The 14772-nt window shown below is 45.1% G+C and overlaps 1 protein-coding gene across 13 annotated transcripts in view; it reads right to left on the bottom strand.

Moving 5' to 3' along the window:
- ATP2B2 (ATPase plasma membrane Ca2+ transporting 2) overlaps positions 1–14772 on the bottom strand; it is a 382727-nt gene that overhangs the window by 204988 nt on the left and 162967 nt on the right. Inside the window, exon 1 of one of the 13 annotated variants that reach the window (XM_042026748.1) lies at positions 13018–13138. The exons of 8 other annotated variants lie outside the window; for them this stretch is intronic. The gene's annotated coding sequence lies outside the window, so the exon portion shown is untranslated. Of the gene's footprint in view, positions 1–11373; positions 11648–12294; positions 12317–12390; positions 12483–12618; positions 12734–13017; positions 13139–14772 lie in introns of those variants that run through there. 4 more of the 13 variants (XM_042026746.1, XM_042026747.1, XM_042026750.1 and 1 more) reach the window with 4 other exon arrangements.

Consider the following 14772-nt stretch of genomic DNA (forward strand, 5'->3'; position numbering starts at 1 on the left):
GGCTGTGCCATCGGGGCTGTGCCATCGAGGCTGTGCCATCGGGACTGTGCCATCGAGGCTGTGCCATCGGGGCTGTGCCATCGGGGCTGTGCCATCGGGGCTGTGCCATCGAGGCTGTACCATCGGGACTGTGCCATCGGGACTGTGCCATCAGGGCTGTGCCATCAGGGACTGTGCCATCGGGGCTGTGCCATCGGGACTGTGCCATCGAGGCTGTCCCATCAGGGATTGTGCCATCGGGACTGTGCCATCGAGGCTGTGCCATCGGGACTGTGCCATCGGGACTGTCCCATCGGGACTGTGCCATCAGGGACTGTGCCATCGGGGCTGTGCCATCAGGGACTGTGCCATCGGGGACCGCAGTGCTCAGCCTGCACGGCCACAGCAGAGCCACCTGCCACCAAAAACTCCTCAGGGCATCACTTTCTTAGCCCTGCACCTTCCCCCAGTGCTCAGCAAACTACAACGCTCCCAGAGCTCTGAGGAGCTTTAGCAAGCTCTGCTCGATTGTTGCCACACACAGCAAATGCTCACTTTGACCATTGGGAAAAGCTGTGTTCAACTATTCCCAGAAAAATCTAAGAGTGCTAGGAAAAGTAAATTTTTACCCAAACTATCCATTTTAGTGATTTTATTATGAAAATAAATCTCACCTATAGGATTTTTTTTGACCGTTATATAAAACCTACATAAATAAATGGCTCAATATTAAAACCAGGGGAAAAAATTGATTTGATTCACTTCTCTTGTTTTGTTCCATCTTCAAGGTATTAGACAAAAACCAAGTTCTTGGTAATTTTATATCTGATTTGCTTAGAAATGAAATATTTTGGAAAAGCATTATTAACCACTTTCAGCCCCTGAAGTCATTGGACAGGCCAGTTCTGCAAACTGCACCTAATGATTTAATAAACATGCAGAAAGAACTGCATTTAAGCCTTCTTCTGGAAAATGGCTTTTGATTGTGGTTTTAGACTGAACACAGGGTGGACTGAAATTATATTTCAGCATTGTGAACATCATTTGAAACATTTAACAAGAATTCTTCAACCTGATTACCACGTATTTTGTTAAAAAGCTCTTCTTGTCTAATAAGATGATTAACAAAGTGCATTTCCAATCGCACAGTGACATATTTGGGGGGTTCAAATGCTCCCCGTTCAAAGAATTAGTTCTGCAGTAAAACAGCTCTTCCATCTATGAGCAGGAATTTGCTCACAATCCAGACCAGCTGGGCAACTCTTGTAGCACCACAGTTTCTGCATCAATTGTCCCTGGGGAAATCTATAGATTTCTAACCATCTATTGCTTCCTTTTGAATGATACATAAGGGATTTATGAAAAGGATTTTTCAGGCACGCCATCAGTCGGAGAGCTTTAGAGACAAATATTAGGTTCTGCAAAAGCATTTTTACATGACTTGGACACTCACAAGCGCAATCACTCCCTCTTGCCAAATCTCAGATTATTACGTAATATGCCCAAGCTTTTACATTTATTCAGCATACACAACTGTGGTTCAATTTGGCACATTTTTTGGTTTTTAAATATGAATAAGAATGCTTCAAAGAATAAAACTGAGTTGGGAAATATTTATACGAGAAGCTGAGTATGGATTAAAATTGCTTGGCTTCAAAAGTAAAATTAGATGATGTTTAATTTAGTTTATTTATGAAGTTGTATTTGTTCAATTTAAATACGTAATCTCCTCTGAGAGAGTTCAGCTTTGCAAAATGATAATCTGTTCCTATATTTCTATTAGTTGTGATTTATTCTGATTCATTCCTTTGTTCAAAAATGCTAATGAAAGCAGATGATGCCGAAGAAGATCCACAAGCAACAACCAATACATCCATCAGTCTGAAAAACAGGGAGAGACCGCTCCACACAGTCAGGCAAGAAATCCCAGACAAAAGATTTCTAGGGAGACACTGGCTGTGGAGAAACCCGAGCACAGGCTGAACTAGCACGACTTTAAATCTCAAAACTTATCTCAAAAAGTCCTGCAAAAACACACAGCAAATTACCTCCCTCCTCTGGGTATACATTGAAGAGAGAGGAATGCTAAAAATCAACCTTGCTGGGCTTTGATGGGGAGGCTCCAGGGAGGAAAAGCACTGCCCGAGGCTCTGGGGACATGGGGATTGCATGGGGGGATGAAGGATGGATTGACAGCAGCTCTGCTACTCTGAGAAGGCACCAGAGACATTGTTCCATCAGACATCCAGGTTTGGAGTGGGTTTATTTGCCTGTCACCAGCTGTTGATGTGTTTACTCCCCGCCTCGGGTGAGAGCCTCACGGTGCTGGGGTGTCTGCACGGTGGGACCAGAGAGCTGGGCCATAAAACCCTTCCTCCATCTCTGACTCCTACAGCTGCACTCAGAAACTCCCACAGAAACACCCCTGGGGCTTGCCAGACCTCAGTTTGCAGACAGAAGAATTTGCCACTGATAACAGAGATCCTCGGAAATACCTTAATTACGAGATTTTTTCCGTCCCTCATGCCGATTAAAAAATCTCCAAACCACTGCTGCTGCTCTACATATTTTTTCCTTACAAGGCTATTTCTTATGGACACACATGGAACATCCCACCTCCTGCCTTTCCCATGGAAGCTGATTGATCTTCGAGTCATGTCATAACAGGTTTGAGGGGATTCCCTATTTCTACACTTGTATTTGCTTTGCTCTCCTCACAAAGAGGTGCAAAGGAGTAGAATCTATTGCCTCTTCCTTCCTGAGCTGAACTAAAAGCAGCTTCATGGAGCCCTTATGGCCATCACCACAGATGTTTGGTGCTCTGTGACTTAACAGGGCACGTGGTTCATTCCCTGGTCTGTTCAGTCTTTTGCAGGAATGAATTCCACAGCTCCCAAGAAGAATTTTTTATCTCAAGTAATCACAAGCGTTCCTGTGTTTGTTTTCTTACTGCTGTGGTGGAACTTGGGTGCTGTAAAAAAAGCAGAGTCATGGGAGAGAAAGTCAAATCCATACAGAATTTTGAATTAAGTAAGGCCTGGAGCCTTGAGGCTCTGTGTTCACTACAGAGCAAACACAAAAGTCAGACCAACATGGAAATGTGCTGCTGCTCCTGAGGGTAACTCCTGAATAGAAATATCTGGCAGCTGGGGGGAAAGTTTCTGGAGAACCAGCTGTGAGGTCAAACAAGAATTACTGAGGAAGGGAGTGGATCTGGTGTGTGGGAGGCAGCACAAAATTGGTATTGTTTTCAAGTGAACCACTGCAAGATTAACTTTGAATGGAATTAAACTACACAGTAAACCAAAGAGCAAGAAGGATCTGAGAGCAACTGCTCTCTGATGGCTGCTTTTAGATGCACCCATGTACATGTGTGTATGCGCACACACACACACGGATTTGCTTGTCCATGTGCAAGGATTTATCCCTTCCCTCATCCAGCAATGGGCAGAACTCTTCCCAAGCTTCCCAGTGACAGCTGCCCTCCTTCAGGAATCTTCTGCAGTTTGCAGGGTCAGTGTGAGCACTTCCAGCACTGCCATCACACTTTGATTTGCTGCCACTGCCACAACCCCGGGTCATGCTCTGCCTAAAGGCAGCGGGGTTAGTTCACTTATGGGATAAATCCAGCACAGAGGCTTTCCAGAGGATCCCAGACCCTAATCCTCTTTGATTCCCAGCGCCCACAACAGCACTGAGCTCACTGGGACTGTCTCCTGAGATAAAGGGTCTTCTTTACAAGGAATATGTTTAGATGTTTCTAGTTACTTTAACATTTGCTCTTTCACAGCATTGTAATTCAGGTTTACTTTAAATATTGCAATTATTCTTCTCTCAGGGTTTGGAAATTAAAGCTCAGAAAGTACTGCTGCTTACATTATTGACCCAAAAAAATTTAACAGGTCCTGTATCTGCAGCTTTTATCTGCTCCAGGTAAGATAAAGGAGGGGAACAAGATTTCCTTAGAAGGAAGCTGGACCCGATCAAGAAATTTTATTTTCGTTTTCTCTAACAAGTGGAAAAAACAATCCCCAAAACTACTTTCCTAGCAATATTTTTTTCAAGATACCCTCCTACTCCAAAAGCAGATATGTAAATGAGGCTTGTATGTTAAGACCTTGTGCACTCAATTTTAATTCTTAAAAAGGTTCAAGAAAAAAACACTTCAGATGTCTTCCATTTTCCCTCTCATTCCTTTCCATCCTCAGTTCTGGTACCAGAATCATGTTTTCAGATTAAAACTTCCAAGTGTATTTCTAAACTAGAAAAAGGAGGACAAGGGCAGGGAAGAGGACACTTAATTTATTATCTTTTCACATTAGAGTTACAGGGAACCTTAATGATATACCAAGCTATAAACCCTGTAGCTGGTACTGTATTAATCATCTGTCTACATGAGAACTCAGATAAATATATAATCCTATTTCTGCACTGCAGATTTTATATGTCCCTTCCTCAGACTGCTACTTCTTTTTTTCATTATTTTGTAAACACTGCTGGAGGGGAGGATCCATCCCAAGGTAGGGAATGGCATCCCAGCTGTAGTTGCTTCAATTGAACAGCTACATTAAGATTTATAAGATAACCAAAGCAATAGGCAGCAATTCAAGCTTTGCAGCAGAGAGGCCCCTTTTTTTTTAAGTCTGAGCACAGTTTGTCTCTCTCAACACATTCTCCCTTTTCCAAGGTCAAGTCTGTTGCCAGTCACAGGCAGCAGCTGGCCTACCCAGGCTTCCCCCAGCTTGGGGACAAGCCAGATCCCACCTGCATATCCAGAACACTTCATTTGAGACAGGCTCCAGTGGTCCTTATCCATGTCACCTCTTGTCATGGCACATATTCCTAGAAAAATACATCCTCCCCATTTTTGTATTCCTGTTCCAACCCAAGCATGTAAATAAATCCAACCCCTCCACATTCTGTACCTCTCTCTAACATTTAGGCACCACACAGGACAGACAGAGATATCCAGTACTATTTTGGATGAATGAAAACAAGATATTTTAAATCAAATAAACCAAAGATTCTGCCAACAGTGGTGCAAACACACCAACAGCGTGCCCTGGGGATAACAAATACTCATTATAAAACATCACCTCAAAACCCCTATGCCCTGCAGGGGAGTTCTTGATGCTGCAATGGAAATACCAGGGCAGTCCTTTCACGTCCTGTCAGGTCAGCCCAAGACACACAGGGCAGCCCCCTCAGCCTTCCCCCTCCATGACAGGAGCTCTGTCCTGCCTGATGCAGTGTGGGGATGAGAGAGGCACCAAACGCTCAGTAAGAGCCACGAAAATAACCTGCAGAACTAAGAGCTTGCCCCCAAGAAAGCTGAGAGGTGTCTCTCATGGGAATCAGGCACATCACTCCTCCTGTAATCCTCCTGCTCCAACAGTTTGTTTTCCTGGCATTTTCAGCCATCTTATTCAGCACTGCTGATTTAGCACTACCATTTTATCCTGCAGTTCTCTGCATAACAATCACCACGACAGCATTACAGAGACAACCAGTCCTACCATAATGCAAATGTCCTCCATGGGTACTGCAACAATTTGCATTGCATCTCAGAAGCCGTCTGCAATTCTTCTTGGAATTTCCCAGGTTAGCTCAACTACTCATAAATAGGTATTGCTTCAAGCACTGGGGGAGGGAGGATGACAATCTCGTGTCATTGTGAAAAACACCACGAAATCATCCTTTCATTGTAATTGCATTTCGCTAGTCCCTTAATATCAAACATCATTTGGAGGTATTTTTAGAACAACGTGTGAAATGTTCATTACAATGCAAGCAAAGGGACATGGGAAACCTGCAGTGCAAATTAAACAGCTGTCCTCAGCCAGGACAGCAGCTTCTTCCCAAACTGACTTACAGAGGACATAGATCAATGCTGCCTCCTGACATCTGGGACTGCACACTTCCCAAGGAGACTGGAACGGTTTATTGGGAACGCTGTTCTCTTCTAATTACCTGTGTGACACAAGGTGTACCTCTGTGAAAGACAAGTCAGATCGGTGGCAGAGCATTTTATTGTGCTTCATCAGCACCAGGGGGGTGTCAAGGTTAGGGAGATGCTGAGCACGACCATTGCAATGAATTCATCCAGCCCCAAGACAAGCGAGACATAGTGCACATGCCAAAGAGCCACCACACCTCTGAGAAGTGTCACTCTTCCCTCCAGGCCCACTGAGGCACAGAGAGCTGCTGAACAAAGAGTGTGGATGGCAGGAGCTGTGCTTGGAAAGCTGAGGCAGCCAAGAGAACGGGGATGGAGATCCCCCCATTCAGTCACAGGTGACAAATGGCTTCAGTGCACAACGCAGCAGATCCCAGAACGTGCGTGAGGCTGTAAAGATGTCCCAGACTGTTCCACTCTCCTGCATGAGCCTGCTCCTTGCTGGTTCCAGCCTCACTGGGCTGGCTGCAGGTTTTGAGAATACCTGGACTGAAAACAGTGGAGCATGGAATTAGTGCAGAGGGATGAGACAGCACCACCAAAGGGACTGATCATGGCAGGGATTCTGCCCAGGCTACTGAGATTTGGAAAGCTGAAGCCCCTTGAGCTCCAGAAGGAAGAAGAGGCTGAACAAAGAAGTGGTCTCTGAGAAAACAAGGGTATCTAGGATAAAAAAGGTGGAGATTGGACAGAAAACCAAGGGGAGTTTGGAAAACCAAGGGGAGATCCTGGAGTTTTGAGATGAATGGAGACAAAAGCTGGGGGGACGCGTGGGACAGCCTGTGTGTGAGATCAAGCAGTGTAAAAGCCCAAAACTTGTTGGACCTTGAATAAACTCCATTATCCAATCCCAGTGTTGGCTGTCATTCCCTGCCTCACCTGCAACAGCTGGTGGGAATTGTCGTACGAGACTTTAGCTGGGGGATACAGAAGGAGGAATCCCTGAACCCCATTTAAAATGCTGCATCTCATCCTAAACTGAGGTCCAAAATCTACACGGAATTATACTGTGGAGCACAATCCAAACCACAGCACAGGAGACAACTTACCAGACTGAGACAGCTCTTGTCTAAGTAAAAACTCCTCAGATGGAGTATATATACGAGGAGTGTCATTTTCTCCAAGTGCCTAACAATTTCCAGAGGTCAGGAGCTGGGAAGGTCAGTGAACTGGACAGGCGACGACTACAGAAATAGCTCTTTGCCCAACATCTCACAGATAAGCATCTTCCCTATCCTGTTTCCTCATTCTGTGCGACAGATTTTTCAGCAAGATCCAAATCAGATTGGACTAAATCTCATTTTATTTTTAATTCATTTCATATGGTTTTATTTTTAACTCACTTTAATTGAAATGCAGCGAATGAAATTATCAATTGAAATTACTTCATCAGCTGTGAGTCTTCATTCTTTAATATATAAAATAAGCTCTTGGTAAATCTGAATCACTGATTTTCCCATTTCATCCTCAAACCCTGAGATGCTGATGCAATGTATTGGGCATTCAATATTGCAAATTCCACACTCTCAACCATAAGCGTATTCAGGATATTGACCAAATTTTGGCATTTTTTAATAAAACAGTACTTCAATTCTGGGCTAAATCTTGAAACTGCAGTTCCAGCTCTAATCCTCTCCTTCCAAGGGATTTCTTTTGATGCAATAGCCAAGTGTTTTATTGATGGCCTGGATGAAGGAACCGAGCACTCTGTGAAAGGGCACAGATGAACTGGGGAAATGGGGAGGTGTGGCTGTGTCACCAGATGGACGAGCCGCCTCTCAGAGGGAGCAACGCGCCAAGAGGAATCCCGGGATGGCCGACAAAGGGAACAGCAAACTTCTGCCCCTGAGGCAGAACAGGCTGGGGGCCAGCTGGCTGGGAAGCAGCTCTGCAGAAAAGGCCTTGGGGTTCCTGTTGGACCCAAAGTTGAGCAGCAGCCAGCAGTGTGTCCTCACAGCAAAGGGCTCCTGGGCTGGTCCCGGCAGCGGCGCCAGCAGCACGACGGAGGGGAGGGGAGCTTCCCTTCCCACCAGCACTGCTGGGACATCCTGGTGCTCCAACCTGGGATGGGGTCCCATGACAAGGGAGACCTGGACTTCCTGGAGAGTGTCCTCCAAAGTCATGCAGAGGTGAGGAAAGGACTGGAGCACCTGACGCCAGGTAGGAGGTTCTGAAAACTGGGACTGCTCAGCCAGGAGAGCAGAAGGCTTGGGGGATCTTATCAATAAACACCTGATGGGAGGAAGTGAGGAAGATGGAGCCAGACTCTTCTCAATGGTATCCAGTGAAAGGCGAAAAGGCAAGGAGAGCAAAGGTAGAAAATTCCATTTAAAGGTCAAAAACCGTGAGGGCGGTCAAACACTGGCACAAGTGCCCCAGAGAGGTTGTGAAGTCTCCGTCCTTGGGGATACTCAAAACCTGACTGGACCTTGCCCTGCTCTAGGTGACTCCACCTGGGCCAGGACGGGTTGGGCTGGACCATCTCCAGATGTCCCTGCCAGCCCCAACTATTCTGTGCCTCTGAAACCAGCTGCTTTCTCCACCCATTTCACCTTCACCGTGCATGCAAAGGAGACAAAAGGTAAAAAATGCACAAACTCTTCCATAGAAATCCCAGTTTTACTGCTGGTCCTCTTCTAGCTTTTCCCATTAAAAGCCTCTAGGATTCTCTGAGAGCCTACTGCACAATCCTCAGATGCTTTAACTGTGCCATGAATATTTTAAAAACAGGGAAAAACATATTACCAGCAGGATGAACTTGTTCATACATGCTGTGGTAGAAGGGAAGTATTTTGTAACTTGGTTACCATTTCCCAACTCTGCCAACTCTGGTACCTAAGCAGGAATTCCACATCCCTTCCGAGGCTCCATGTTTCACTCATCTGCAGTGTTCAGAGGGAACACGTCCTGCCTTTTACAGAGCTGACAGCCTCTTAAATTTATTAAAATATGCTTCATTCCCAACCCTTCCTTTATCCATTGGTTCTTTTTCTTCAACTGCAAATCTCCAGTTTTAATGCAAAAAGCAAGATTATATATCAAAAAAATTACAGTAAAACCATGCTTTTGGACCTAAACATGGGTCAAAATCAGCAAAACTTGAAACAAAAACCCTACAGCTCTTAAAATTGTATCCTATGCTTACATCTCCTACAAAAGGGCACCAAACTTTGAAAAAAAAGATTACAATAAAATGCTATTGACCCTCTTCATTGTTTTATGGATGAAATTAAAGCCTATATATTTCTAGAACCTCCATAACGCCCTTTATTTATCCCTATTGGCATATAAAAAACCATCCAGCATGCAGAGCATAACCTACCTAGAGAGAAAGACTGTTCTCTTACGCAACTGCTCCACTAAGGATATATTACCTTGGAGCACGGCACGGGAGCTAGGGAAGGATGGATCCTGTGGAGCATCCCTGCTGGGCACGCTCCAGGGCAGCGGGGCTCAGGCTGCCCAGGCCAGCGGAGCGCCCGGACTGCAGGTGCTGCAGAGGCTCTGGAGCTATCCCGGCACGGGGAGCTCTCTCTGGTGCTCCACTGGCACCGGCAGGGAGGCTCCATTCAGTGCGGAGTCATCGCTCCCTGCCTGCCTCGGCACGGGAATGATCCCAGTGCAAGCAGCAGAGGGGCTTGGCTGAGTTTGAGCGTCATATTTTAATATATGAATTAAACAAAAACACCTCTCTAATCCTTGCCCTTCTTTTTTTTTAACCCCTTTTTCAACTGGTGTGTTAAAATTAATCAGAAATGTGTGATTTTAATCATGGGGGGGTGTCATTTGATCAGATAATGTATAATCTGAATGTAATTAATCAGCCAAAAAGGCAGAGCAATACTTGCTAAATTCCAGGGAACTGTAACATCCTTCTTTGTGTCCCCTTGAAAACAGAATGAAAAACCTAGCGATAGGCAGCTTATTCTCTACAAGGTTTCACAGTCAGGTTAATCAAATAAACCACTTTCTTCCCTTCAGAACATGATTTTAGGTGCAAGCTGTAAAAGTATTTCCATTTCTTAAAGGAGGTGGGTTCCATTTGGAGAACCCCCACTGCTGGAGTCCTACTGCAGTGCAATGGGCTCTCAGTGAGTGGGAGAGGGAGTTACAAGGTCACGACTTCCACATTTATTCCAAAATGTAACAAGGCATTACTACGTACACAACTGGCATTTGACAATGTGAACTGCGGGACAAAAATGAAAAAGAAAAAAAAAAGCAAAACCACTTTTAACATTTTCATATATCAGCAGGATATGTGCTCGCAGTTGCAGTATTCAGACAGGAAGATATATAAATATATATTTAGTAGGATTCAAAAAAATGTTGCATCCCTAATCCAACAGCACTGGCAAAGATATGCTGTATATTTTAAAAGCTGGGGGAAGACGAAAGGGGGAAAGAAAATCTTCCAAAGCTGTTTCCTGGATACATGGTATGAAATTTAAAAGGAAAAAAGCACTCACAAAAGTGACTTCATGGCAGCTCTAAGAAGAACAGTATGATACCTAGTTCATCATTAGCATGTCTTCTGCAACCTGGAATCCTACTGGGAAGAGAGAAACTCTTCCAAGCTGTTTCAATTTACATGCACGCAACCTTTTTATATATGCAGGAAGCATGAGGAATATCATGCAGCTTTGATTTGCAGCAGAGAAGAAAATTGACCTTTTCAGTGAAAATGAATGTATATTTAGCATTGACGAGGGCCAAAATCAATTCTCCACAGAAATGAAGACAGATGCACAAAAAGGATGAAAAAGGGGGCACACAGAGGAAAAAAAAACAGAAGGAAAAACCTTCATGCTGCATTGCTCTACACAACTTATCTACAAGCCTTATTTTATTGCCTTATTCACAAACTTCCTCATTTTACCAGCACTACAGGGAAAATATGAACCACTTCTTCACAGGTAGCAATGTGGATTAAATTAAAATGAGAGCACCACGAACAAAGTAAAAGCTGTCTGTGATCAGATACTGCTGGATACCTGAGTCAAACAGTTCTTCCAGAGCAAGGTACAAGAGCCAGTCATGCATATGGATGACCTCTCACAAATTAAATGCTAATCAGGAATGCATCTCAGTGGTAAAAAAAAAAAAAAAAAACCATGGACTATGAAGTCGATCTGTAATCCCTTTTCTAAGCAAAGACTAACAAAAAACCCTCATTATCAATTTCATCCCACAAATATCTAATATCGACCTCAAATCCCAGCAATAAAAGCGCAATTTTGCCATATTAAGCGTGCCAGCTCCCCTCTAGACACCCCAACTTGTGTAATATCCCTGCAATCCTTTCCCAGCCCCAAAAAAGAAAGCAATCAGGGGTCAAAAGAGCAGAAGCCCTAAGGAGCACGCAGCTCTTGGGGTGCAAAATGAACCGGTTTCCCCTGAAAGCAGAGCCATTCCCTTTTAGCCACTTCAGTACTCACCTTGCAGAAGGAATGGGGAGCACCGGGCTAAGCATCTGCTCCTGGCTGCCTCTGCGCTCCAGGACTGCCCACAGCCATGGTCTCGGCAGCCCTGGGAACGCCGTGCGATGCTCAGTGAAGTGCCCCGGCTCGGATAGGACAACTTAAAGTCAGGAAATGGGAGGCTGGGGCAGAGCTCGGGGCTGCCCGGAGCGCGGGGCACAGGAGCTGCCAGCGCCGCAGGCAGGGATCAAACGCACAGAATCTCCCTTTACATAATCGGAAATGACTCCTGTAATCTTATGTTTTCTCTTAAAGCGTTGGGTGCCTCATGAACAGCCAAAAGCTTTTCCATGCAGCATTCGGTGGATTGGGAGCTGATTCTTCTTTTGATAGAATTTAAAAAAAAATAAATAATTAAATGAAAATGAAAGTCTATCTGTCAGAATTCTTAATTATTGTACCATACACCTCAGGAAAGCCTTTCCCCACCTTGCCACAGGAAACATCATGCATGCTTAAAAGGAATTACAGAAAATTCCTGGTTTCTTCCACATTATTTTCTAATCCGTCTCCATACAAAGGCAATGTTTGGGGTTTTTAACCTGTGTGCCCTTTACTTTCAAACAAACGCACTGAAAAACTATAAACAGCTCTATAAAGGAATCCAGCTGAGGATTACAGATTTTCCTAACAAGAGATAGCTTTGCCTATCATAAGAGAACATTAAAGTTAGAAAAATACAACAGTCAAAGTGTGCTGCTCACATTTTAGTGAAATGTGAGCTTCTGAAAGAAAAAAAAAGGCACATCCGATTCTTACCAGCAATGATAAAAGCAAAATCCCATCCACGTGTTTTCCTCATCACTAAAGAACTGATTTAATCAAAATCAAGCCCAAACGTTTCAAAAACAACAAGATCATGCTGAATTCACAACCTACCGAAGCCCAGCGAACGCTTTCTGATGCAAGAGAGCCTTTTAGCTAAGCAGTTTCTCTTTGACCTTACAGAATAATCTACACGAGTCGCAGCATTACCTTTGCAGAGATTCCCAGGGCAGGAACCAAAACCTAATGCATCACTCAGCCCCAGTCCCCACACCATCTTCCCATCAGCTTGCGCCTTCCCCGGCAGCAAAATGCCAAATAAACGAGCTCAGAACGGAAAGGGGAAAGATTTTTTTTCTTTCTTTCTTTTATTATTATTATCATCATCATCACCACCACCATCATTATTGCTCTCATGCTGTGGATGTCGCTACTTACTTGGCTAAGACATCCTCCCCAGCGCAGCCTGCTCCCGGCTAGCGGGCGGAGGGCTCAGGGCTCGGCATGGGCGCGGGCAGGCGCGCAGCGGCCGCGGAGCCCCTCTGCAGACCGTACCACCGCGGCGCCGCCGGGGAGGCAGCGCGCTGCGCCCGCAGCATCCCCGCACCGCCACCGCGGGGCCACCGCCACCGCCCGCCCCGGCACCGCCGCGCCACGGCGGGGACACCGCCGCCGCGGGAACGGGGGAAGGAACAAAAAAGAGGAGAGGGAAAAAAAAAAAAAAAAAAAAAAAAAAAGGACTGAACCACCATGTTTGTTGTTTGCGATTTTTTAATGCTTCCCCTGGGATAATGACAAAAACGGAAGATGGCAAGCGACCAGGAATATGCCACTTACTCAGAAACGGGAGAAACCTTCAAGGACAAGGGCTGTCAAGTCCTATCACTGTCGCTGGAGGAGGAAAGGGGAGGATGAAAGGTTGTGGAGGAAAGGGGGCGCGGGGAGCGCGGGGAGCGGCGCATCCCCGGCACCCCCGAGCAGGCGCAGGATGCGGCGGGGCTGGAGCCCGCAGTGCCCGGCGATGCTCGGGCTGTGCCCGCTAATGACAGCCCGGCACGGCGGCGTGTCCGCGCTGCAAATTACTTCGTAATCACCCTCTGCAAAGATCCGGCTCGCTCGCCCTCCCCTGCTCTTTCTGTTTATGTAAGAACAATGGGGATTCTAAGGAATATAGCGGAAAAAGCAGCCTTGCAGCGCTGTGGGGTTTGTGTTGTGTTTGTGTCCCTGCCATGCCTGCCAGAAATCCAAAACCATACAGGAGGAACAGGCGAAATACCCCCGTTTAATCTGAGCTGGGCACATCAGCATGTGCTGTAAAACCACACACACATCTCAGAGCAGCTCTCTGCCCTTCTCTTCCTCCTTCCTTACAGCCCTGCACTTTGGGGAATCACTGCATTTTATCTACAGCTTCTCACCATTCATTCTGAGTTACTGTGTATCTGCTATTTTGAATTATTAGCACATACAGGATTCAGAAATGTAAACGGCTTTTTCAATGGAATACCATGTTATGGCAGTGCAAAACAAACCCAAGTACCGAAAATAAGACAGAGACATCGGTCCTTTGAAAAGCAGAACATTTTCTGTGTAATAGTTTATTTTTTCAAAGGAAACTCTGATCAGTACATGTACCACGTCCAAACTGCAACTTCAAATTCCCTACCTCAAACCATTCAATCCTGAGAGTGACTGAACCCAAGAAAATACCTTCTTTTTTTTTGTGAAGAGTGCGTAGAACAGTACACATAAAAGTTGGGATGTGTTCTGAAGCATCCTAGGACAGCAGGGGCTCCTGACGTGCCTGTGCCTTGGCCAGAGTGGGCAGAGCACACCTCCCTAAACAATAATAGGAGTAGCTGTGCTGATGCTCTGTCATCCTGCCTTACTCGCTGCTCAGAATATCAATTCAGCCAGTTAAACCAAAAGTCTGCACTGCACCAAAATGGAAGCTATTTAAAAAAAAAAAAAAAAAAAAAGTGCCAGGATCATTGATCAGGAGTTTTATCTATGCTGATCAATTCTTTTCTTAATGAAGTAAAATGTAAATCAGGACTAGGATCAATGCAGAATTTCCTCATGTGAGACTGCCTTTATCATTAGGAAGCTACAGGCAATTACATGCATGCCAGGACACCAGATGCAGTGACTTTGGGTTATATTAAACAGGGAGACGTGTCCCCTTTTCAGAACAAGTTTTCAGTACGAACTGCAGCTGTAAGGAGTTTGCAGTGCAGCTCAAGCTGAATCCCAGCACTGAGCAAAGCAGTGCTTGGGTTAAATCTCTTGTGCTGAGGTCCCAGACCCATAAATGCTGGTGACCTCTACTGCTCTGTCAGAAAAGCAGGAACATACTGAGACATCTGCAATTATCTGGCTACTGACATTCATTTTTTTGGAAGAAATTTTAAAGATAATTTGAAAAGCAATAGAAGGTTGATTGACACAGTACCAAAATACATTAAAGAAGACTTTTTTCTTACACTGTCTTTCCTGAAAGAAGAGAGGAATAGCTTAAAGAAATTCAACACAGCATAAAAAACTCGTTCCACACATTTGGCTCTTGCTAGTTTGAGGAGTGCTGCGCTCAAA

This window comes from Corvus kubaryi, unplaced genomic scaffold (genome assembly GCF_017639235.1).
Source record: "Corvus kubaryi isolate FWS band 111438036 unplaced genomic scaffold, C.kubaryi_AGA036_p1.0 37285, whole genome shotgun sequence".
Classification (NCBI taxonomy): Eukaryota; Metazoa; Chordata; class Aves; order Passeriformes; family Corvidae; genus Corvus; species Corvus kubaryi.